General features: G+C 33.2%; 1 protein-coding gene across 2 annotated transcripts in view; it reads left to right on the forward strand.

Moving 5' to 3' along the window:
* Positions 1-15,153: 15,153 nt before the first annotated feature.
* LOC126775576 (clavesin-1-like) overlaps positions 15,154-27,612 on the forward strand; it is a 28,917-nt gene continuing 16,458 nt past the window's right edge. Inside the window, exon 1 of one of the 2 annotated variants that reach the window (XM_050497616.1) lies at positions 15,154-15,240. The gene's annotated coding sequence lies outside the window, so the exon portion shown is untranslated. Of the gene's footprint in view, positions 15,251-27,612 lie in introns of both variants that reach the window. The other variant, XM_050497615.1, reaches the window with a different exon arrangement.

Here is a 27,612-nt window from a genome sequence, read left to right on the forward strand (position 1 = left end):
TAAAGGCTATATGTATCCCTTATCCTTGGTGATGAGACGAGTAGCTAGTTATTGAATAAAATGATTGGTAATATATTGACGCATTACATTGCAAGTTTCCTTATAATCGTGAACTACTCATTTATTTACATATAACATAAACAGCTCAAATGGTACGCGTAACGCTACTGCTTTTTTTGCCAGACATATATAGTATAAGTATGCAAAATAACAGTTGTATATTTATACAATGCAACCTCCATATAAAGACTTCCTCGATTTAACAAATTCTTCGTAATCCCCTTGAATTGTCAATAAGAGTCAATGTAAAATATCCCTTTACATAACGAATATTTTTTGCGAACAACCTGTTTATAACGAATTTTGTCAACCCAAAACCTTTATATAAAGTACCCACCAATGTATGACTCTTAATCTTATAATTACGTAATGTTGAGGTGAATAAAACTATTTTTTTTTACCTCTTTATAACGAATTTTAGACCAACCTAACCTCAACATAACAAACCTCAGTTCAACGAATTACTTGATATAAGGAATATTTAATTGTTCCCTTCCGATTTGTTATATCGAGGTTGCACTGTATATTGTTTACTTTATGTTTATAATATTATTTATATATCTATTTATTTTTTTAATTTATTGTGTAAACGCTAATGTGCAAATCGGCCACTTTCGGTTCAATTTTCTAACTCTCATAATCCAATGAGATCATCAAACGGTAAATCCGACACGATCGGAAATAGTTCTCGCGTAAGTAAGTACTTTCCGAGGCACGGGAGTTTACTTCGGACCTCTTAACTTCGGGCTGCTATTGAGAATTTCTTGAAAGAAAAACACAATAATATTTTATTGGAACGAACTGGGATTTGAACACAGGACCTCGAGATCTGCAGCCTATGGGCTAGCCGTTATATCTACGAGGCATCCATTTGATAATTTATAGTGGATTGAGCTCGGTAAAAAAAACAATAGAACACGTCTTTGTCCAGCAACTAGAGTTACATATATCTATAAAGGTGAGTGTGTAAAAAGGTTTAATTGGTTAATCCAAAGGTTATCACACAACGCAATGATCCAGATCTGTTGTTCTAGTTTCCACGAAACACACACAATGTTAACTATTCACCATTGTTTCACACTTAAAAAACTCGGCTCTAATTATTTCATTTGAGGCCGAAAAATTTTCGTCTTTCGTCACAGGTAATAGTTTTTTTTTTTAACTAAGATCGTAATCATGTAATATAGGCATAAAATACATGACATGATTTACAAGCTTCTATTTAACTTGCAATGTTTGTTAGGTTAATGTTGAATCCTGAAAGCCGAATTATAACAACTTTCTACTATCCTACATTGTTGAAATTTTACGAGGTCATTAATTACGAATGATAGTACCCTTTACGTAAAGTAAGCACGACCTGATTCTACACCCAACATTGACTCCAGACGAAGGAACTCCTCAATGCTCGAGGGCATAGAATCAAGATGTAGTGTGTAAAGTTTGTTTTTAAAAATCTTTTTTATTATTGATTTGTAATTAATAATTACACTAATTATAAACGCAGTAAACTTTGATTCAGATTTAGTTACAGTTGTATTATTATATTATGTATGACGTCTTTAATTTCAGATACTTAATAGGTTTATTTAACTGTACAGGATTATAATAATAATAATTTCCTGGTACATTATTCACACACGGTCAAATGATCCTAAACTAAGCAGAGCTTGTACTATGGAAACCAGACAACTGATATACTACATATACTACTTTTTTTGTTAATATATACTTATATAGATAATCACACCCGAACTCAGAACAAAAAGTTCATGCACACAAATGTCTGTTCTGAGTGGGAATCGAACTCACAGCCTTCGGGGTGAAAGGCAAGTATCTAGCCGGCTCGTCAAATTATATATGTATAATATAAGAGCTTGGAGTTAGTATTGGTTGACATTCATATATAAATATAATTGTGTATGATACATGTATTTTTTTTTATTATTAAAAATAGCAACTCTTGCTGGTTCTTCTCGGTAGAATGTACATTCCGAATAGGTAGCTTTATAATTAAAATATTAAAATGCCGATTCAAAAGTGCTTGTTAGAGCCTACGTGAATAAATTATATTTTCACTTTGACTTCCATCACTTAATAACGGGGTAAAAATTACCTTTTAAGGTAAATTGTAACCTTTTAAACACAAAAAGTTTCATATAAATCGATCAGATATTTTTTGTAAAATAATCGAAAAAGTAAAAAGTTTCATAATAGATATATTAACTTATAAAATTACCTTGTCTCTGTTAATATATTTCTTAATATCTATAATTCTATAATTATGAAGATGTCTAGTTCCCAGAGATAAAGCACCGTCGTTGAGTATTGCCTCATAATCGTTTTACAATTGCTAAAATTTTAGCATCGTGTCGAGGCTGCTGTCCATTTTTCTTTTATAATTCTTTAACATTGTACCATTCATCACTTTAAAAATAAACAGAGTATAAAACTTTATAAATGGGTATGGTCTTTAATAAGAGACTACACATATTTTAGTGACAACTGTCGCATCCCTCTTTTGGAGCATTACTATTTTTAAACTTATTCCAATACGCTGCTCCAAGCCGGATCTCATTTTTTTTCCTTTAAAAAAGTGCAAAAGTTTCCTAATGATTTATTCTTAATTGTGTAATAACAATTAATAAAATTGGAGTTTCTGTCTTTGATTTCAAAATAACTGACTCTTTTTAAATGAATATTTGCGAGTTAGCCAAACCAAAACAATTACGGTTGTTTTAGTTTACCGCTGCTACCTAACAATTTAAATATTTTGTATTATGTATACTATAATACTAATAGGCATTGCGTACTTTTGTTAAAATAGCAGATTTTTTAAGATTTTCAGAAGATGCAGCGGTTTTTAGTATACAATATTATTGAGGTGAACAAAAAAAAAAAACGAATTTCATGTTCTTGTAGTAGTTTGTACACAATACAAGAAATTATAGATAAGAAAACAGCGTAGAGGTTGGAATTGCTAATTTCCAAGATAATTATTTATTCTACTACGATTCAAAGTGCTTCTAAGAGCTTAACTGAATAAAGAATATTTTGATTTTTGTTGATTTTGAGTAAACCACCAATGTGTATGTAACACGTGTATTAATAGTAAAAAATACAATGCATATTTAATTCCGCTAACATTTGCAAAGGCAAAGACTTCAAAAACTATTTATTAAATAAAAATAAATAGAATAGTCATGAGCAACTAAAGTCCTAATTTTCTTAGCGATAAGAATTGTATTAGTATAAAGCAGTTATGGTGCTTTATAATAAAAATATTAGTTAATATACAATGCGATATTCATCCTTATGCTTAAAGAATAGAGTGTAGTTTTGTTTAACAACGTATGCTCGTATGCTGTACCTGGGCAAATAGGATTAAAATTGAAAGGTAGTTTATGGTTCGAGGTTACCATAAATATTTTTATAAACTATTTTAAAATTCATAATAATTGGTCACACGTTTTTGTCTTTAGAACAACATAATCAATTTAAATCTATCTCATTCTATATACAGACTGTTCCAAATTATATATGAAACCCAGGAACCTGTTTTATACCTACCTAAAAATGATGTCAAGTTTCAGTAAGATGTGTCAGTTTTATTTGAATAAAAATTTCGTGTTAAAAAGATTTTTTATTGAAAAAAGTTATATATTATAGCATCACGCTATGATTAACAAGAGCGAAGCAAAAACGTTAAACACGGATGCAACTATGAGTATAAGGGTGTCATAGTTGCAAAATGAGTTTTTTCAGAAGGATTAATTTGTTCTGTGGAGATAATTTGTGAGTGGACAAGTAATTTAGGGAGCCTTTTGTGTGCTTGAAAGAATGAATTTTGCAAACAAACACCTCTTTATGCATTTATACAATGCTTATAAATATAGTTACAGAGTTATAATGTTTTCAGGGATTTCTGATGGGATGGGAGTCGTGAGACAGCAACAAACAAATTCATCAGCCTTATATATTAATATTTAAAAATGGAAGGAATAAAACCTACAAGACAGTTGCAGTTGTAATCTTGAAATTTGAATGCTGGTTGAAAACATACAAGTTCAATTGAAATAATACAAACAGAAAACTCTTTTATGGATATCTCATAGATTAAAAAAAAATTAATAAAATGAATCAAATATCTTTTCTGAAAAATCTTACAACTGGAGGTGTTTGCTGGAGGGTTACTCTGTATGAACAAACTCGAAACTCACCGCAGAAAACGAAAATGTCAGAAAGTGACATGCCACATTGACCACAACCAGTATAACAATTCAAGAATACACGCATCAAAATTGTATAGCACCATAAATTGGTTGATAATGTTAGTTCTTACCGAATCGCACTAGTTCTGTAACGATGAAAGTTTTTACTGCGACTATCAATACAAAGAACAAGCATAAATCTTAATTACTTCTGTTAATGCACAGATTGTACAGACCTAGCAATTCTCCTGTGGCTTGAAATGATTTTACAAAAGGATCTCAGAAAATGTTCAAACTTATCAATTGTAAATATATATTAAGGTACGCTTGCAGTCCAAGGTTATTATAAGTGATTTATTATTAAAAAAATATTACATAACATTCCCTTGGAACAAAAAGATCATTTGTTACACTTGTTATGTTATATTAATTATAAATAAAAGACACACACACATTTTTTTTTAATCATAGCTGATTTTATTTTAGTTGAAATTTAAATGTCCACTGTCCAGCTCTTATTGAGCCCCGTGGTATTAAAATATACTAAATAGTGTTATTTTAATAAAAAATAACATTAATTGTTGGAAATAAATACGTCTCCGCATAATTTCGTTAAATAGTTTTTACTGTACCGTTTATTTTTGTCAATAATTAAACAAGCTAAAAAATATTGAATTAATAGAGAGGCAATAGTGCCAGCGTCTTGTGTACAATGCCACAGGACAATCTTTTAGACGTCGTGTTTTTGCTTTAAATTTGTAATGTGTATTTTGTTCTTTTTATTTTGATTTTGTATTTTATAAAAATATAAATAATAAAGTACATAAATATAAATAAATAAATTAATATTGAATTTGAACATTAGATATATTCGATCGTGGCTCGTGATCACGTGATCGATTTTCAGGTTAACGTCAATATCGTTCTCGTTCCTAATCGAGGTGATTCGTTATTGAGTATAACGAATTCGTTCGTCTGACATAATCTTACTATTTTCGCGAAAACAATTTTGTAACTCTTTTATCTATTTAACCATTCAATTTATTTTTATTTTATTTATAGGATTATATTATATAATGTTGTATTATATTCTATTGGTTATTATATTATATTGGTCTTATAATTAACTATTCTCTCAAAAAAAAATTAAACTACTCTCTTTAATGTATTTTATATTAAATATTATAATATAATTATATCGTGTATTTGTTTGAAATATTAAATGTCTATTTATAATAAAATATTATAAATTATTTTTATGATTTACTTTTAATTAGAGAAAATGCTCAAATTAAACATAATACAAACAAATAATATATATAAAATACTTTTAATTCAATAATAAAAAACAATAAACGAAAAAATTAACATACCTTTTTATTCGATCGACCAGAATGACAGTCAAATACAGGAACTCAACAAGAAAAGAAATTAAAAAAGTTAAACTTCTAAATTCAAACGTAACGTAAAAGTGCGTGCGTCATTCGCGCGCCGTTCACGCGGACTGTAGGCCGGTAAAATTACCTTCCATCTCCGTTAACTTTTTCAGCCTTCAATGAAGTCTAATCGTAAGCTTTGGTGCATCACTATATATAATGAAATAAAATCATCTGTCCAGACTAAATTTTCTATAAATAAAAAAAGTGTGTTTGTCCTCTACGCGTTCATATGAGTTAACTAAGTACGTCAGCGAAGGTCCGGCTCAAATAAAAAAAGAATTTCATGTTATATTCGTCCTTTAATGTAAAAACTATATATAGACCTTTATTCTAGTACCTTTGCAAAGTCGGGACTGATAGCAAGATACTTGTAAAAAAATGTATTGTTGTTTCTGTTAATATAAAACGCAAATGCAAATGCAGTGTGTATGCATTGTGAAATTCAATAATTACTATTATTTAAGCTTTATTAATTTGGTGTATAATTTTTAACAAGACTTGTTTCAAGTGACTTTTATATCTTGAATATTATAATTATTTTTCCGTTTATTAGCTTAGATGCATTAATTATAATTATTATGTAACTAAAAATAAACTTTCTTACTTATAGTTTTGAAAACAAACTGAGCTATCAATTATTATATAAATTAAAAAGTATTAAGATGCCATTTAAAAAATTATATTTAGTATATTATTCAACCTCGATTGATTCAAGTTGAATTGTTTTTTATTGTAATTATTATAAAAATTGTTACTAATTATATATGGATGGTTTGTATAAAGTACTTGAAAAGTTCCGGGCGGTTTAATTTTTACTATTATTTGTTGCATCTAAGGTCATTCTTGGTCATCTAAGGTTGGAGTCGAGATGGCCTAGTGGTTAGAAAACGTCTTAACCGATGATTTCGGGTTCACACCAGGGTTTTCACCAATTAATTTTCATGTGCATATGTGTTTATAATTTATCTCGTGACGATCAAAGATTCTTCCGTGAAAAAATCTGTACGTAGCGGATTAATATATTTTTCACTTGTACCCACCAACCAGCATTAGAGCGGCGTTGTGGAATAGGCCTCAAGTCGTCTTCTCAAAAGGAATGAGGCCTTAGCCCAGCAGTATTTACAGGCCGTAATTTTTCTTTACATCAAAGGTGAGTGAGCCAGTGTAATTACAGGCACAAGGGACATAAAATCTTTGTTCCCAAGGTTGGTGGCGCATTGGCTATAAGCGATGGTTGACATTTCTTACAATGCCAATGTCTAAGGGCGTTTGGTGACCACTTACCATCAGGTGGCCCATATGCTCGTCCACCTTCCTATTCTATAAAAAAAAGGTTTATGTTTTGGTAAAAATATTTCAAAAAACAGGTTATATAAGCGTAACGATTTTAGAACCTTCGCCTTGACGGCGGTCGATGGTACTCATGCGATTAATTTTACGTAAAAACTATTATAAAATGTGATTGATTTTAGATGAAACCGTGAAATCATCGTTATTTGGTATGAAATGTATTTATAACATTCCAGTTGTGAACGCCGAAGATGTTTTGCTCGGATTTTGTATATGGTTTTTAGGGTTTCATAAGTCTGATGAAAAAGCTAACTTATAAAGTCTCTTGTTTATCTTTCAGCCTATATAGGCTTTATACACTCCGTACTCGTAAAAAGCTAGGAGACCACGGATGTATAGCATAAATTTTAACAGTATCTGTTAAGTGAACGTTTAATGTAATGTTCTTTTAGATAAAAGTAACGATTCAAAAACCTTGATTTAAGGTAATTTTTGATTCGTCATATGGGCAGAGGCATATCAAATGAACGGAATTGTTATGAGAAATACAATTGTGTTTGTTTTTTTTTTTAATTTTGATATTTAATTTTTTAAAATATAAAAAAATTACAGCTTTTTGTATCAAAACATTCAACACAAATTTCCTAAAGTTTAAGACACAACATATACATGGCACTTTAATTTAATAAATGACAAACAATTTATAAAGAAATATGAGATACATAATAATTTATATTTATTTAATTTGAAAAATATATCATGGTTAAAATACTATGTCAGGGCGTACGTTTATTTTTGCACCGTCAAAGCCCCATTCGTATAAGACCAGTTCAACATGCTCTGTGCTGTGAGAGACGGGAGGTCAGTCGTCACTACTCCAATTATGTAATTACTAGATATATACTAGTATAAATAGTTCCTATAACTAAGTTATGATATGTCGTGTTATCACAAACGCGAGCAAGCAACTTTCCACTACGTTGCGTCATGCGGTACATACTCGTATGTGGACGCCTTTTACGGAACGACAGCAAAAAAACATAGGTTATTTTTTATTTTATTCGAAAGCAAACGTATTAAATTGTAAGCCATTCCTTGAACTATCATCACTCGTAAGATCAAAGATGTTATTTGGATCTTTAATTATATCGTGATAAAATACAATATTCTTATAAATTTATCTTAATTTGTAAAAAAATGTAATATTGTTTTAAGATTTATATTAATCTTATTTTCTCAGTCGTTAAATATTTTTATTAACTCCCTTACCCTTCTTTAATACATTTCATCTTATTTTTCGGCTTAGCTTATTCTTTTTTTGATTATCCTGTCCAAATCTTATACATAAATTGACGAACACTAGATATTTATTAAGATACCTTAACCAAACAATGATTATGTTTTAAGTTGGTGTTAGCTGCTGAAACACTTATAGTTCTTGATTTATCTTTGAAGCTAGGATATATGTGTAAAATTATAATATATTGAGGATTAAATTGATTAACAAACAATTTACTTCATATTTATTAAAATATACTTTAAATTATGAAAGTAGGCCATCGCGATTTATCATTTCTATGGCAAGTATCTTGTGAGGTTGTCAATGAAGTTTAATTCTAATAATATATGTTTGGTAAATTGAATATAAACCTTTCTGTAATTTATAAATTATTAGTTTTAAACGAGCACTACTAATCACGGATACGTCTGTGTTTTAGACACAATTTTTTTACATTGCTTACATACTGATTTTCTTTAGTGTGATAAAAAATGATACGTTCTTTAAACGGGTCTATTAAATGAACTTGAAGATTTCGAACGTCCATTACGAATCGTAAAATCCAATCACTCTCCAAATATAAACTCTATGTGTTATACTTTAAGCAGTGTTTTGACAATCTGTCACTGAGGACATTTATATATTATATAGTTTTTTTTTTAAATTATGAGTTCTGCTAACCCTATCCTATTTCAAATGCACGACATTGGTGAAAGGTTATATCCTTTTAAAGATACAAGTTGATAGTGTTGATATCTTAGATCTGCTTACAAAGAACTGCTAAATGAGAAGTATTCCTGTTGATCAGTCGAAGACATGATGATGAGAAACGAAGTCCTTCCAAAAGGTGTCGAGTCTTCGACAGTACTTTATCTAGTTTGTAGCAGTAAAGTGAGCTGTAATTATATAATAATAATTACTATTTATACGTATACAATATATTTTTATTTGTACATTTCAAATTTGGGTACACTAAACACTGAACATATACCGGGATTGTTTTTTTTTTATATTCGCCGGGAGGGCAAATGACTCTACTCCACCTGATGGTAAGTGGTAGTAGAGTCCAAACGCGACGACGGCCAGTACAGACGGGAAAAACGTTCTGCACTAGCCGCCTTCGCCTTGCCGGCCCGCAAGATGCCTCTTCACGCCTCGTTTGAAGGAACCCGGGTTGTAAGAGGAGGGGAACACGTGAGCTGGTAAGGAATTCCATTTTTGTTTTTTCCATGTGTTTCGGGTTTACACTACGCACTTTTAGTGATGAGTTTAGTTTTTTATGTTATGTTAAATTTAAATATAATCAATTGGTCAAGAATTATTGTGAGTTAATATATAATGTTGATTGCGGAGAGATAAAAGTCGTACTAAAAAGATTGTTGGGTGTAATACGATACGTCTTTGGCGTCACGTTCTTGGCTGTTGACGCTATACCAAAAACCTTTAAGCTAAAGGCAACTTACTAAACCTTTAAGCTATAGATGAACTATCCGTGCTACGAGTAAAGCATACGAACAATTACAAGAATAGATATCGATTGCATTTGTTTAGTCAGTGACTCTTTTGTGTAAAACATTTACGACAGGATCCCGAAGCTTTCAAACTACCTCTGTTGTTAAGCATATAAAAAAAAGTAAAGCAATTTTTTTTTACAAATGGTAGTGATAATAATTTAGTGATCATGGTCAGTTTATGAATGGTAGAACACTTTGGTAGTCGCCTCCTAATTATTTATTTATCATAGATTAAACAATTACAAGTCAAAAAAACCCCGATGAGTTTCTTTCAGTTTTCTCTTTCGAAAAGTTTATTTTCCGAACTAATGTTAGTTTTTAACTTTGAGTTAGTAAGTGTAATGCTTCTACATTAAACAAATGAATATGATGATATGTTTATATGTTTTTATATATCAATACTTTTCAATATTATAAATGAATCAATAATATTAAAATATATAGTAATTATTATATTATATTGCTGACCGTACCTATACATGTATATCTAATTCAGATCGGCGGTTAGGTGATTAATATAGTTGCACTTACCATGTCTCTAATTATAATCATTACGGCTACTGTCCACCTTGTCATAAGGGCTATTTTACCTTGCCAAATATTTTTATTTACTTATTTACCTCGTCTATTTGCTTAGATGAGATTAATAATAATAAGAATGTCCTCCGGACCGATTTAGGCCTCTGCGGCCAATCTCAAGAGATACTAGCCAACTGTGCAGGACATATTATAGTGCACAGGTGCATTCTCTATTCCCTAACTCTCATAATCCGATGGGACGGCAATCCGACAGGACCGAAAAGAGTTCAGGCGCAGGACAGTTAGAAGAGATTACCAATAATTTAGATGAGTTTCAGAGGATTATGGATCTTAGTTACTTTATGTCTTTATAGCCCGTAAATGGAAAAGACTTTGAGGTTTTTCCATCACTCTTTTCCATTGTTGATTGATGGATACACAAGTGGCAGATTTTCATCCGACACATGGTGCTAGCTCGGGCTTAAACACGCAATCTACAGTTAATATTCACTTGTTCTCACCACTGGGTCATCTTAGCTCTTTAAATACACATGTAAACTATTTTTTGTTTTATCAAGGTTGCTCAATCTCTACCAGGATTTCTGTATTACTTAATTCGAGAGGCTTCAACGAACTGAATTAGAGTAAAATGTCGCAGTTGCCGTGACATTAAATTAATAAATGTTGAATCCATTAAGTACTTAAAGCGATATGTATTACGAAAAATAATACGAACAAGAATTTATATTAGGTCAGTAGATTGAATAAAATTACAACAAACATCACTAGAATTATTTGAAATATAATTAGATATACATAATATAACGGTATCGTTTGTTTTTAAACAGATTATAACGGCATTTTCTGTCTTATTGACATTTATTGGCGCCCCTTGAAGGTAAGACCGCCTCGTATGTCGTGACGGCAAACGAGACGGTCTCGTAGGCCGTAATGCCTCTCCGCCGCCAGTTCTACTCCCATATGTGTAGCGCGTGTACCTAATAATGAAAAAGAAAAGCATTATTTTACTACATATTTATTGTTTTTATTTAATTACAAATTATTTCAAAAACATTTCGATGCTTAACATCTTTTGGGTGTTGTAACGGTCATTTTATTATTAAAAAAAAGTAATAGGTAACATAAAAAAAATAAAGATTTTGAAATAAGTATAAAATCTAAGATTTAATAATTTATTTTAAATAGAAAGTTGTTGATTCAAGTTTCGCCTAGAAAAGGGTCGTAAAATGTCAGGAGGTGATATGCGACATTGACCATAATAATCATAGAATTTCAAGAGTACACGCATCAAAATAGTATATCACCGTTTAGTCGTTTGTCAACATTTCATAGTGAGTGAAGTGAGTTCTTACAGAATAGCACTGATCTGACTGACGCGGTATAAAACACATTCAAGAATATGAACTTCTTGTCACGTCATAAGATTAAATTAAAAAGTGCAGCTACTTGTAATAATATAATATTATATTATACTAAAACCTTCTTCGACGTGTTGCGTAATCTGACAAATGTTTTATCAACATGTTTTAGTAGTTTTATTTTCTGTCAAACTTTAAATAAAATGACAGTTTTTTTTTACTACAAATTAACATAAATTTAAATAGAGCATTGTTTTGTTGTCTCTTAGCTATGTCTAATTTAAAAGAAAAAGATGTATGTTTTGTTTTTACTGGTGGTAGGGCTTTGTGCAAGCTCGTCTGGGTAGGTACCACCCACTCATCAGATATTCTACCGCAAAACAGCAATACTTGATATTGTTGTGTTCCGGTTTGAAGGGTGAGTGAGCCAGTGTAATTACAGGCACAAGGGACATAAAATCTTAGTTCCCAAGATTGGTGGCGCATTGGATATGTAAGCGATGGTTGACATTTCTTACAATGCTAATGTCTAAGAGCGTTGGTGACCACTTACCATCAGGTGGCCCATATGCTCGTCCGCCTTCCTATTCCTATTCTATTGTGCGAACTTTTTTTGCATTTATCTTGTTATCGCTTTTGAAATATCAAGGCCTGTAAGATATAAGTTTTAGTGATATGGCCGCCAGCACAGTTAATGTTTATTATAATTGTTTTTACACTTACGCTACACTAGTGAATATAAATAACATACATACGACTTTAATCAGTTGCCAGATCAAACAAATTAAAAACGTTTTTGTTTTTATAAAATATATTGGCAGGCAAAAGATGTTAAATGATCATCACCGCCCATAAACATTGGTGCTGTTTTATATTATTCATTCCTTGAATAGCCAATGTGCTAATGAAACTAAGATATTCTAACCGGAACACAAAAATTCTAATGCGGTATAACGGTAGAATAAATGGTAAGAGTAATAAACGTACAGACAAGCATGCACAAAGCCTTGGTGTTGGCCAAGTTTATGTCATATTTCATATATGTATTAAACAGCTAATCCAACCACCTATTGTTGTATGAAATACCGAAATAATATGAAATCAAAGTCATGGCCGTCCCAGTAAATCATCTGAGAAATTCTAAACTAGAACGCGAATTATCAGATTACTATAAAGTAAGTATAACTTTTTTTTTAGACTACATTGTAGTCACAACGCTTCAAATCTTATTATCAGGACAATAGAAGCAAAATCCGTAAACTAATTAGTAAAGAAAAAATATACGTTCCATTTATAAAAATTTAAAAATGTCAAAAGTCCAAAACCTTCATTTAATATAGAAACGTTACACTTGTTTATTAACTGTCAAAAATCTACCACAGGTTCGGAAATAAACCAGAGAAGAACCGGCGAAAAAAAAGCAAGGAAGTTCAAGTAACGTGATAAATTAACTGTTTCTTTTTATTACATGGTTTATTCTGACAAACAGATAAGTAAGACCGTTCTTTATTTTTTAATGTTATCAAAAATACTCGAAGGACAATTTATGCGGTCCAAATAACAATGTCAATTAAATAAAAAATAAAAAATAAATGCAAATGTTAATACTATATGTAATAATATACATTTAAAAATGAGCAACAAAATAATAATGCTATATTTTTTACGATACATATTCACATGTAATTATTGTTTGGGTGGGGACGGAGGAAATATGTATCCTATGGGAGCCCCAAACGGGGACAATTACAGGCTGTTACTTTACTCGTTTTATCCTCGTAAATTAGACTTAGCATTTACGGAAACCTTAGAGCAAGCCTGGTCATCTTCTAACGATAAGTAGATTTTATGTACCAAATAATTATGGCATTTCTTACGATTGAGATAGAGTATACAATTCAACAAGAGGTCAATACATTCGGTACTTTGTATCGACCCAGTTCCCACGGCTCATCACTTTCGATTTCGTTTACGTCTCACGATTTAGTGATGTGGCGTCTATAATGTACTATCGACAATTTTTTTTTTAAATAATTTTACAGATCATTGTTTTTGTTTATATAATTATGATATCATAGATTTTAAACCTCTGACTTGATTTCAAAGTTTTGTAAAGGGCTTATAAATACAAATAAGTTACCTATATAATAAGAGCGCAGCCCAGAACAAACCTCAGCTACAACATGTAATATTTATATTTATAGCCTGGACCAATCAAAAGTGAAGTAAAGACAATTAAACAACGTTCATAAAACTTCTAGGGTTAACAATAAAAAACAAAGAAGCATTTTTTTAATAAATACATAAGATTATTGATTAACTTTTTGTTTTCTGAATTACTAACCCAATCTTTTTTTATTTTCAATGAGTTATGCCTAACTAACCCTCTGATATTGTCTTACGCTGTCTGTGCATGCATTGTGAATATTATTATTATTTATTACAAAGTATTGATATTAATTTATTAACAATAAGCATTTCAATTATAGTAAGTAGGACTGGTCCACAAATTTAAGGTCGCTCAGCAATGGAACGCGCGATGCTTGGGGTTTCTCTGGCAGATAGAATCCGAAATGAGGACATTCGCCAGAGAACTAAAGTCACCGACATCGCGCGTAGAATTAGCTCGCTGAAGTGGAAGTGGGCTGGTCATGTCTCCAGGCGCATTGATTGCGATGCGATTGATTTAAAAAAGGTGGAAGGTACGGGATGGATGCGGACCGCTCAAGATCGAGATGGTTGGCGTTCTATAGGACTTTCGTCCAGCAGTGGACGGCAAAAGGCTGAAAATAATAATAATAAATAATAATAAAGAAAAATCAATTATTAGTATGGTTATTGTTTTAAATAATTTTATACATTGCATGCATATGGTTCTTTGTTACAATCTTTTCGTTTGTAAATTATATTTTTACTAAAAATCCTACGTTATTTTCTAATAGTGAAAGTTATCAATAAAATTATAATATTACGGTTAGGTTGAAGTTAAGAATCCTATTAATTAGGTATTTCAACAACAAAAAGCTGAGGTAAGGTGTTACACTCTGATATAACATATATAAAATGTATTTTGAGCTTATGTGTTATTACATGACTAAATATTATATTTTTTATCGATAGGTTTTCTTTTATTTTACGCATCACTTCATCATTATTATTTTATTTGGTCTTTTGTCTGATGATTGATAGTTATGTGACAGTTATATTATAATTATATATGTATTTTGTCGATAAATATAAATCGACATTGTATTTAAAATCTTATTTTATAAAAACTCAAGACAACTAGCGCCATCTGTCAGACATCAACAAAATGTTTTAACCAATTTTCAGTAAGGATTCTCGACGTAGTTTACGGTATAAACATAAGATGTCACTACTTTAATAAAATAGCATTTATTTTGTATTTATACAAAAGTTTATACAAAAGTGCATTTGTAGTCATTGACTTAAATGTAAGTACAATACACAGTTGTCATTTAAAAAAGAAATATTTTTATACCGACAATATTTATTCTTATTCTTGTGATTTTTAAATTGTTATTAATTGTTGCGAAGGGTAAGTTTTTTTAGTTAAATCAATATTATTTAAATAATATATTAAAATAATAAATTTGTATATATAACAATGAATTTAGGATGAAAACATTTAGGATTAATTATTGCTAAACAATTTCAATTATTGTTTTCAACAGATTGAAATGATATCATTTGTTCATTAAATACTTTTTAAAACAAAGGGTGAAAATAGACACTTCGGTATTTCTCTCTTATTTTTTGGTTTTTGATAGGTTTCGTTTTTTGGTAGTCGACAATCATTCTGCTACTTGTCATACGTCTTAATTTAAGTAAAACATACGTATCTATGTTAATGTGTACTTTTAATGAATATATTAAAACTAAATAAGTTTGGAGCAACAAAAATAGCAGATTATAAAAAAACTTTTATCAAGAACGTTTATGCTTCTATTGATTTTTATTTGTCTATCAATAAGCTACTACGATTCTAAATATAGATTATATGGAGATGAACTACCTAATGTAGGAAGGAATGGCAGTGTCATACGACACAAGCAGGTTTCCTTATTTTTTTCTTTCGTCGCGCAACACGAGCCGAATTATTCAAGAGTCTGTGAACTCTCAATCGTTTCACTGCTGTCTTCCCGAAACCGTACTCAAAACGTATTTCGTCTGTATGCTTCCGGACTCGATTCCAAATCGGGATAGGGTCGATGCATACATCGAAATAGGTTTGGTTTCTTAACTGTAAATGTAATATATTTTTATTTATTCGGTTCTCAAAATTGGATACAATGAGGCGGTATGCCATAACTAACACATTAATAAGAAAAAAAAAATATTTAATTGTATCCTAATAGATGCAATAATATATTAAAAATTAACAATACGCTAATAACGGTATATTTTTGGAAATCATACCGGAAATCTAACAAATTATTATATTTTTATTTTTATTTTAGAATTAAGTTCAACGTAGTATTTGTTTTACGAGTTTAATTAAATAGACCTAACATTAAAAATTACCTTATTGCGTACTATGTTATCAATAAATTTCTAAATAACAAAATAAGATAATAAAATTCAAGTAAGTAATTTTTCCCCCGTTTCGAATTCGGACTCGCTTATGTACATTCGTTAATTTTTTTCGGCATACGGCGTAGTTTTATGTAAAATTACCTTGGTAGTGAAAGTGTTATTTACAAATATCTAGCCTCTGCGAATTCGGAACCTAAAACAACCAGTGCCATATCGGTAGTAATATCATGCGTAATTCAAGCTTATACAGTCGAAAATGGAACAACAATTTTCTACAAGTCGAATACATTCTAAATTTAAATTACATAAATGCTAAAAAGCACTTCCTTATAATAATAATAAATGCAATATTTTGTTTTGCTATGTTTTGGGTTTATAGTCTGCCAGTATACCTATTTACTGACATAATAACACGTAAGAACTCAAGGTCTATGTATGACGGTGTATGACATTGGATTATCAATTTCTGATGACATAACCTACATTCAACGTGCGTCTTAAGTATATCGTGGATGAAAAATTATATGCATACTATTCCAGCTTCGCACGGGTAATTAAAAGTCGGAATAAAATCATCACGTCTTCTACAATCATCGTCATATTTAAGCCAATTTACGCGAAACACAAATGAATTATACACCTAAAACTTGCTCATGAATATTTTATCTTATGTAGTTGTTACCAAAAAATTCAAGAAATTATTCAAACAGACGAACTTCATTCTTAGTGAACCTTATATTTTTCTGAAATTTACTGAACCTTTCAGTAACTTTTATTCAACGGTATCTCCGTTTTAGTAAAGTTAATCATGTACTGTAATAGTACTGTAACAGCCTGTAAATGTTCCACTGCTGGGCTAAGGCCTCCCTTTTTGAGGAGAAGGTTTGGAGCTTATTCCACCACGCTGCTCCAATGCGGGTTTGGTGGAATACAGATGTGGCAGAATTTCGATAAGTGATGATAGTGACTGTAATGTGAGAATTAGCAATCAAAATTGATGATAGCCGGTCTTTATGTGGATTTTAAGGTCTTCACGTAAATATATAACGAGTGGAATACCACCCTTAAGTTTTTTTAAATCCAAACATATTTTTTTTCACATGAAAATTCAAAGGTGTTTTTGCCCGGGCTTGAACCCACGTCCATCGGTTAAGATTCACGCGTTCTTACCACTGGGCCATCTCGACATTTTAAAGTCGAGATGGCTCAGTTAAGAGTCGTTTAAGTTAATCATATGCACCGATATAAAACGGTAATTACCTTTTTATAAAGGTTCTTGATTTAACCTTTTCAAATTATTAGTCAGATAAATAAAAATATGCAGTGACTAATTCGAATTATTTTTAGTATTTATGTATTTGCTATATTTATGTATGCGTGTAATCAACATTAGAGTCGGTTGGAGGTAATTGAATGAGACGGTCAAGTGATTAACTAATTACCTACGCGAAATAAAAGAAAAGAAAACGAAACACCGGCCCGGCGGACGCCTATTGTGCGACCCGACCGGTCCTTATCAGTTTTAATTGCCGAGTTGATGGCGGTATGCGAAACTGAACGAGTAAAAATGAGTGATTTTGAATTAAATCAAAAAAATCCAGGCAAGTTTTTATTGTACGAGTCCCACAAAAGAAATATTGGTTGATAAAATATGAGTGATAAGTTAGAAGACTTAAACTTGCAAACATTGTATGACGGTCATGAATGATTGTTTAGATGAACGATAATCACAATTAGGAGTGATAAAATTATTTAAACGTTTTCAAAGAAAACCTAACGTTTACAGTATTTAAAATAGGCTAAAAATTATACGAATCATATGTCATAATCGCCACGCTTGGCAGACGGGTTGGCGATCACAGTAAGTTAGTCATAGTACTCAGAGAGACGCTGCAGCCCGTTCTTTAATTTTATAGAATAGGAAGGCGGACGAACATATGGGTCACCTGACGGTATGTGGTCACCAGACGCCCTTAGACATTGGCATTGTAAGAAATGTCAACCATCACTCACATAGCCAATGCGCCACCAACCTTGGGAACTAAGATTTTATGTTCCTTGTGCCTGTTATTATACCGTAACCGTATAACTACGGTCTCTGGTGTATGTTTAATTGGTGATTATAATTCATCTCGTGTTCGACGGTGAAGGAAAACATCGTGAGGAAACCTGCATGTGTCTAATTTCATTGAAATTATGTCACATGTGCATTCTACCAACCCGTATTGGAGCTGCGTGGTGCTCCAAACCTTCTCAAAAATAAAGAGGAGGCCTTAGCCCAGCAGTGGGACATTACCAGGCTGTTACTTTACTGTACTGTAATGATACTATAATACTTATACCATAATCCAATCGGAGTAGGAATAAAGGTAAACAAACAGTTCTTGATTAATTTACCTTCATTTATCATCATTTAATTATTTAGTTATAACCACATTCACTTAACTTTATTTTAGTTCGTTATTTATTAGGTTTGCTAGCGATTTTTACACTTGTCATTCTTACATACATACAATTATATTACATCCACAGATTATGTAAAATAATTTAAAAGCATACACTACACGCTAATTACTATTACTTGCTACAGAAAGAAAAAGTTAAAAAACAAGTTATGTTTGTACGTTTACATTTAAAAAATTTGATAATGAAGCTAATATGTATATATTAGACTTTTTCTTTTAATTAATGAATACTTAAAAATAATAAAAGTTAATTATTCCATAATAAATTTGTTTATCGGTGTCGAATTTTTTTATTTGGGTTTTCTCCTGTTGCGGTTGGATAGTAATTTTTAATCGACTACAAATAAGGAGATACTCAATTTTTCAATTCTGTATGTATATCGTATCTAAATAAAAATATTCTTATATAAAAATACTTTTACAAGTACTAATGAATCATCTAGCGTTACCAACGGTTCCGGTCCGGAATGCGGATTGTACTGAGAAGAACCAGTAAGAAACTCAACTGAGTTACTCTTCCTTTTTTAAATCAAATATGTACAAATGATATATATTTAGTTCCTGCACGAGATCCAGCAACCATTCATCATATTCAGCCCACATTAATCTACTGCTGACATAGGCCTCATAGGCGCGCCAATTCTCCCGGTCCTGTGCTAGTCGCATCCATTGAGCACCCGCCATTTTCCTAAGATCGTCTGACCATCGGGCGGGTGGTCTGTCCACTGGCCTTTTTGCTTCTCTAGGCCACCACTCCGTGACGACTTTAGTCCAACTTCCGTCTTCCCGTCTGGCCAAGTGTCCATCCTATCTCCACTTTAACGTCATGATACGCTTCCCAATATCTTCGATTTTCGTCTTTCGTTGGATTTCCGCGTGTGGTACACGATCAATTAGGGAGATGCCTAGCATAGCACGCTCCATCGCCCTTTGTGCTACTTTTATTTTGTGCATGCTTTGCTTAGTAACTCACCGAAATGCTGCGTAGCCTAGGCGAGTCTTCCCGGTATAAACTCGTCTCGGTATAAACTTGGACAAGACCAAGGTCATGTTCAATAGGCATGTCGTGCCGGGACCGATATACGTCGAGGGGAAACCTCTCGAAGTTGTTAGTGAATATACCTACCTAGGACAGATAATACAAGTCGGTAGGAATAACTTCGAGAAGGAAGCTTCGAAGAAGATCGAAGAATTCGCTTGGGATGGGCAGCATTTGGCAACCTTCGTCAAGTCCTCAAGTCGTCTATACCGCAATGTTTGAGGACGAAAGTCTTCAACCAATGCGTCTTACCTGCCATGACATACGGTGCCGAAACGTGGACACTAACTGCGGGACTAGTCCACAAATTCAAAGTCGCTCAGCGTGCTATGGAGCGAGCTATTCATGGAGTATCTTTGAAGGATAAGATCAGAAATGAGATTATCCGGAAAAGAACCGGAGTCACCGACATAGCTTGCAAAATTAGCAGGCTGAAGTGGCAGTGGGCTGGTCACGTATGTCGTAGGACCGATGGCCGTTGGAGTAGACGAGTCCTAGAGTGGAGACCGCGAATCGGCAAGCGCAGCGTAGGTCGCCCTCCAGCCAGGTGGACCGACGACCTTAAGAAGGTGGTGGGCACCAACTAAATGCGGAAGGCGGAGGACAAGGAGCTTTGGCGCACCTTGGGAGAGGCCTATGTTCAGCAGTGGACAACGATTGGCTGTTGATTGATTTGATTGATTAATTGATTGCTTAGTAAGCGTCCATGTTTCGGCACTGTAGGTGAGTATAGGCAAGACACATTGGTTAAACACCTTGGTCTTGAGGCATTGTGGGAGTTTGGATGTCAACGCATCTTCGAGCTTTCCAAAAGCAGCCCACCCTAAGCCAATGCATCGTTCGATCTCCTGTATTTGATTGATTTCCGATCAAATGATAAACGATGTCCAAGACAGATATAATCGCTGACCACCTGTACGATGTCCTTACCTACGATTATGTTAGATGCAGGTATGTGGCGATTAGTCATGATTTTGGTCTGGGACTATTCAGTCCACGCATTTTTGTCAGACTATACATATATAACCAATAGCTATATGTATGTGTTTCGATATAAACGTTTAATTACCTTATTCCACCAGGAATCCTTATTACCCCATGCGAAGCCAGGACAAGACTAGTCCTAATAATATTATAAGCGCGAAAGTTTATGACGATTGAAGTGCGCAGCGGAGCTGTCTCCTGTGTTAACGCGCCTGTTCCAACTTTCTCTCTCTTAGGGAAGTGTGCCGGAGGCTTGGAGAAGAGCTAATGTGCAAGCGGTTCCCAAAAAAGGGGATCGGTCTGACCCGGCAAATTATCGGCCAATAGCTATCACCTCAGTACTTTGTAAGGTGATGGAACGGATTTTAAACAACCAACTGATCCATTACCTAGAAGATCACTGTCTGATTAATGATCGTCAGTACGGGTTTCGACCAAAACGGTCCACAGGTGATCTTCTAGCGTAGGTAACACACCTCTGGGGTGAAGCTATCAACAAGCATGGAGAATCGTTGGCTGTCAGCCTCGATATCTCCAAGGCTTTCGACAGGGTCTGGCACAGAAGTCTTCTCTCCAAGCTACCGGCATATGGTCTGCCGGCTCAGCTATGCACCTGGATTGCCAGCTTCCTACACAAGCGTAGCCTTCGTGTTTTAGTAGATGGTTGCGCTTCACAATTCTATGTAGTGAATGCTGGGGTCCCCCAGGGATCTGTGCTATCTCCCACACTCTTTCTTTTGCATATCAATGATATGCTTTCCCTTGGGAACATACATTGCTATGCAGATGATAGTACAGTGCATGGTGGATACCACGGACGCGCAGTGGCTGGGCGGGCGGAAACTGAGGAAAGGCGGGAGAATCTTGTCATTGAACTCGATAGGACGTTAGAGCTCATCGCCAAATGGGGCTCTGATAATCTTGTTGAGTTTAATGCTAAGAAAACACAGGTATGCGCTCTCACGGCGAAAAAGTCAACATTTTCCCCTCTTCCCTCCCTCTGTGGTACTCCGCTGGTGATGCAAAGCAAAATCGCCATGCTGGGGATTGACGTTCGCTGCGACCTTAGTCCAAGGGATTACATCGAGGCTGTTATAAAAACAGCTTCACGGAAACTCGGAGTTCTGAACAAGGTGCGGCGCTTTTTCACGCCACAACAACTGTGCCTGCTGTACAAAACACAGGTACGGTCTTGCGTGGAATATTGCTCGCACCTTTGGGATGGCTCCGCTAAGTACCTACTTGAGGCCTTGGATCGGTTGCAGCGACGTGCCGTACGCATTATTGGCGACGTAAAGGTCACAAACACCCTTGAACCCTTACAATTGCGTCGTGAGATAGGAGCACTGAGCGCTTTCTATCGACTGTATCACGGCGAGTGCTCTGAGGAGTTATTCTCTCTAATTCCTGCTTCCCCCTTCCTTCTTAAGTCCACGCGAGCTGGTTCTCGATGTCACCGCCTAACTGTGACATCAATTCCATCGCGAACAAAGAAATTTGGCAACTCCTTTCTTTGTCGCACTTCCAAAAAATGGAATTCCTTACCAGCTCACGTGTTCCCCTCCTCTTACAACCCGAGTTCCTTTAAACGAGGCGTGAAGAGGCATCTTGCGGGCCGGCAAGGCGAAGGCGGCTAGTGCAGAACGTTTTTCCCGTCTGTACTGGCCGTCGTCGCGTTTGGACTCTACTACCACTTACCATCAGGTGGAGTAGAGTCATTTGCCCTCCCGGCGAATATAAAAAAGGATTGGATGCAGCGCGTCTGATGGTTATCGTTCCTCTCGTTCGTAACGACTTTTGCTATCATCGTCTTTTATGCATATATCAAGTCATATTGATTAATTTCTAGTTAAAATTCAATTTATAAGATTATTACGAATCGTTAGTAAAATGAGAATTTTAATTAATAATCAACGTCAAAAAGTGTCCGTTCCTGTTTCCGCCCGGGGTTGAACCTTGGGGACCTTGTGCGTGTGATGCACACGTGATAGCCGCTACACTACGGAAACGTTGCATAACTTGCAAATTTATGCAATTCAATATAGGAATTGAATGAAATGCATAATTTATCTTTTTATGTATATATCGTTCTTCTGTACGTGTGTCATTGAACTCCTAAATGAGACTGATTTTGATAAAATTTGTTGTGTATGTCAGAGAGAGTTGGTTCCTCCTGACTAGCCTAGGCCAGTCTGGGTACGGGCCTCAGGTTGTCCCTTTACCCGGGCTATTTCTCACCGTCAGGTTTACCTGCCGCGTCTTTTCATTTTGGCCCGAAAGGCGAGGGTCACAATGACCCAGTGGCTATTTTAATGTGTGTGTATGTCAGAGTGAGGTTACTCAGTGATTTAGATTTAAATCGGTAGGGGCGCTGCGATCTGTGTTCAGGATATTAACAAAAATAAAACACTTATTTCACCCGAAGCCGGAGCGGGCAGCTACACAAAATACTATTTCAAATTTTGTTAAAGAAACTTTATTCTCATCAAGAAACACATTTACTAACATGAGAACATAATATTACTACAACAATTGCCAAGCGGCGCGGCATGTATACATGATATTATTAAATGATAGAAAAATACAATTTCGAAGAGAGTATCTGTGAAAACCTTGCATTATTGTCGATAGACTGGTCTTATCGCAAATACTCGGATTAAGTACAGCTAGGAAGTGGTATGAGTGAGTGAGTATTTATTATTAGTATTTATTAATATTTATTTTATTCATTTATTTTTTATTGCTACTTTTTTATACTAAAAATATTTTACATTATTTCACTTTGTTTCATATTATGTATTTGTGTTATTTTATATTTCTTTGAACATGTATTTTTAATAGTCTCTTAAACTGATGCATACTTTTTGCTACTTTAATATTTTTTGGTAAATTATTAAATTGTTATGCTCCGTCAAACATAATATCTTTCTTCTCATAGTTACCCTCGTACTTTTTATAGTTGTATGTTATTAGCGTTTCTTAATTTAATTCTTTGTGATTGTTGGTTTTTATTCAATTGTTTTTCTGTGTGTATATTTTTATCCTTTATTTATTTTATATGAGAGACATTCATTATTTTTGAATCTTTGTAAATTTTTTGAGTTGATGTAAAAAAGTCTTAATTAAAAAGTGTTTATTACTAATTTGTTCTGCTTAACTTGTAATTGTGCTAAGTTTGTTGGGGCAGCTGTACCCCATTAAGTAGTCTAAATGTGGTTTGATTAGGGAGTTATATATCGTATACTTTACTTGACGTGGAAGACATCATTAACATCATAATGATGTTAATTTGCTGTTAATTTTGTCAAGATGTGATTTCCAAGTTAGGTGTCTATCTAAAATTAATCCTAAGTAATTTTCTTCCCCTACTTTATTTATAACTTGATTATTTATCATTAATGGCTTGTGGTGTGTTATTTTCTTATCTTTGGCTGGACAAATTATATAATTTGTTTTAGTTGTATTTATTGTTAGTAGGTTATATCGGAACCAGATATTTAAATTATTTAAGTCTTCTTGGGCTTCTGAAATTATGGTATGGATAGAATTACCAAAATAAAACAGAGAAGTGTCATCAGCGTAAAGAGTAACATCACCTTTTAATCCAATATTTTGGATGTTGTTTATACATATAAGAAATAGCAGGAGCCCCAATATCGATCCTTGTGGTATACCAAATGTTATATTTTTAGGATTTATTTGTATTTTACCAATTTTAACAATCTGAACTCTATTAGTGAGATAAGATTTAAAAACGTTATATGCAACTCCTGTTATACCGATGGCCGTTAACTTTTGTAATAACAGTTTTGTTATTGGTGAGACTGTTTATTAAATTCTGCATTTTTTTAGGTTTGTTCTTGCAATTATTAAAGCCACGAAGATGGAAATTACTTTTTGTTTCTTGTATTTTTAGAATAACTTCATTTTGATTTTTTATAAAAAGTTCTTTAAATTTTTCATCATGAGGATTATTTTTGTAACTAGTCCATAGAATGTTCCGTTGATTAATTTTATTTACAATTTCTTTATTTATCCATTCTTGTCTAGGGGGGTTCAATATTTTAGTTTTGGTTATTTTACTTTTCTTAATACTCGTAGTAATTTTTTCTTCCAACATTCGATACTCACAGTTTTTTGATGTCACTTTGTTTACTTTCTATTATTTTGTATATCTCGCTATAATTATCTGCATCATATTTAATAGAAAGGGTGGAGTTTTGATAGTTCTTCTTGATTTCCAGATATACATGTTTGTGATCCGACATCGGTTTATTAATTATTGCAAAGTGGAATTTGTTTTCTTTTAAATTGGATATCCAGAGAATAATTCTTAAGATGTACCCAGAGGTAATGATTGCCATCAAAGCATTTTTTTCGATTAAATAATGATTTAGGCTCTTCTGTATAAAAAGAGAAACCGCCGCCTCGTTCATTACACCGGTGATTGAAATAGTGTACATAACCAGTTATTTGGAGTCTTTTAGCTTCATAGTTTGATTTAATCCACGTTTCCGTCACAACAATTACATCCCTCTGGATGATGATGGAGTTCTGAATGACTGAATTATACATTTTAGTTCATCTAATTTGGTTGACTTAACAAGGCTCCGAGCATTTGTATAAAGAAGTCTAATAGATTTTTTCTACTTAGGATATTTTCATAAGAATTAGTGATCTGGTAGGAGATAATGTTATCTAAAGGTGAAATATATTTATTGTTTTGATAAGCTTCTAATTTTCTTAGTTTTTTGGTGCCGAGTCAGTGATTTTAGGAACTCCTTTTATATATTTTATAATAAGATGCTTATTGCTTTTGTCGTGTTAATATTTAAGTTTTTTTTTTGTAAGTCTATTATTTGTTTTTGCTGTAAAGGTGTCTGATCAGAATATATTTTGAAATCAGTTAGACTTCTCTTCTTGCGTAATAGGGTTAATGTTGTTTCTTTTGATTTAAATATTATTTTCAAATTCACATCAGATCGAAATAGTTCATAAGTAATAAGTAAATTATTGATTGTTAAAATATATAATGGAATCGAACATTATGAATGTGTATTTGTTACGTCATCATCATCAACAGCCAATCATTGTCCACTGCTGAACATAGGCCTTTCCCAAGGTGCGCCAAAGCTCCCTGTCCTCCGCCTTCCGCATCCAGTTGGTGCCAGCCACCAATTTTTTACGTAAATAGTATATTATACTGGTGGTTGGGGTTTGTGCTAGCACGTCTGGAAAGGTAACACCCACTCATCAGATATTCTACCGTAAAACAGCAGTACTTGGTATTGTTATGATCCGGTTTGAAGTGTGAGTGAGCCAGTGTAATTACAGGTACAAGGGACATAACATCTTAGTTTTCAAGGTTGGTGGCGCATTGGGGATGTAAGCGATGATTAAAATTTCTTACAATACCAATGTCTATGGATGTTGGTGACCACTAACCATCAGGTGGCCCGCCTACCAATATTATAAAAAAAATAATTAAAAAAAAAACTTAAATCCCAATTAATATGTGTAACTTATATATGATCTATGTTTATTTTTGTTTTTTTATTAAGTAATGTACATAACATCATTAAACTTGAAATTATCTCTAAGTGATCGCTGTGATAAGAACGCTGTTGTATGTAATTTTATAATTTTTTACTGTCTTTATAAATGTACCTACTTATTAACTTAACATTCGCTAATACTGTAATGTGTTCGATTTTAATCGACTTCAAAAGGGAAGGTTCTCCGTTTTCTCATTATGTTTTTTTATTATATTAGGTAGGCACACTGGCAAGAGAAAACCTATGGTAAGTGAGTACTATAGACGGTGGTGAGAACCACCGTCTAAAGTAAAGAAAATACCCCTCAATATGTTTATCAATGTCTCAATAAGTTTTGATCGAGCTGCTGGAGTTAGAGCGTTTAGAGAAATTTTAAGAAAACTAAAATAACTAAACTCGATAGTCTGTAGTGTAAAATAGAATTATAGAGAGAAGTTCGCACAATTTTCAAATTATTCTATTAGTCAATTATATAAAATAACAGCCTATGAATGTCCCACTTCTGAGCCGAGAACACCTCTCCCTTTGAGGAGCTTTGGAGCTTATTTCATTATGCTGCTCCACGGATTAGTGGATAAACATTTGGAAATTATTCAGTGTCGTCCTTCACCGCTGAGCACGAGACGAATTATAAGCCAAAGCGCATAAAATTCAGTGGTTCATCATCATTACCATCGGTTAAGATTCACGTGGCCTACCTTGGCTCAAATATTACATATAATGCGATATAATTAACCTTCATCGCTTCACTGATGTTTTAGAAAATGAACGTAAATATTATCAATTTTATATAATACACATAGCTGACAATCAGCTCGTGGCCGTGACAGATGCTCTATCTGCAGCAAAGTCGGGTAAAATAATATAAAAGGTATGATCGCGGTTAAAACCCTAATATGTTATATATAAGACGGACAAAATACACCGCGAAAGTTTAATGTGTATATTTACAAACAAAAATATGTTAGATTTAGTTTATAAATCAAATCATCTAGTAATTTTCCATAAAATCGAGCGTATATTGGAATAACGTTGTTATTTTTGATTGTGTGTGTGATGTTATACCTATTTGTAAAGCCACGTGTACGGCTTATTCGAATGGAATCCTACGGAAAGCTTGCTTCAAACTGATCTTGATTGTTGGGATCTGTGTCAAATCTTTGGTCAAATTTATAAAAAAGTTTAGTAAAACCCGATAATCTTGGCCATACTCAAGAGACTAGCCTCACAGACAGACTGCGCAGGACATAAACAGTGTACAATTGTGAACACAAACACAAATACACCCAATCTGATGGACAGCAACTCCGGCAAGACCGGA

Source organism: Nymphalis io, chromosome 18 (assembly GCF_905147045.1).
Source record: "Nymphalis io chromosome 18, ilAglIoxx1.1, whole genome shotgun sequence".
In the NCBI taxonomy this organism is placed as follows: Eukaryota; Metazoa; Arthropoda; class Insecta; order Lepidoptera; family Nymphalidae; genus Nymphalis; species Nymphalis io.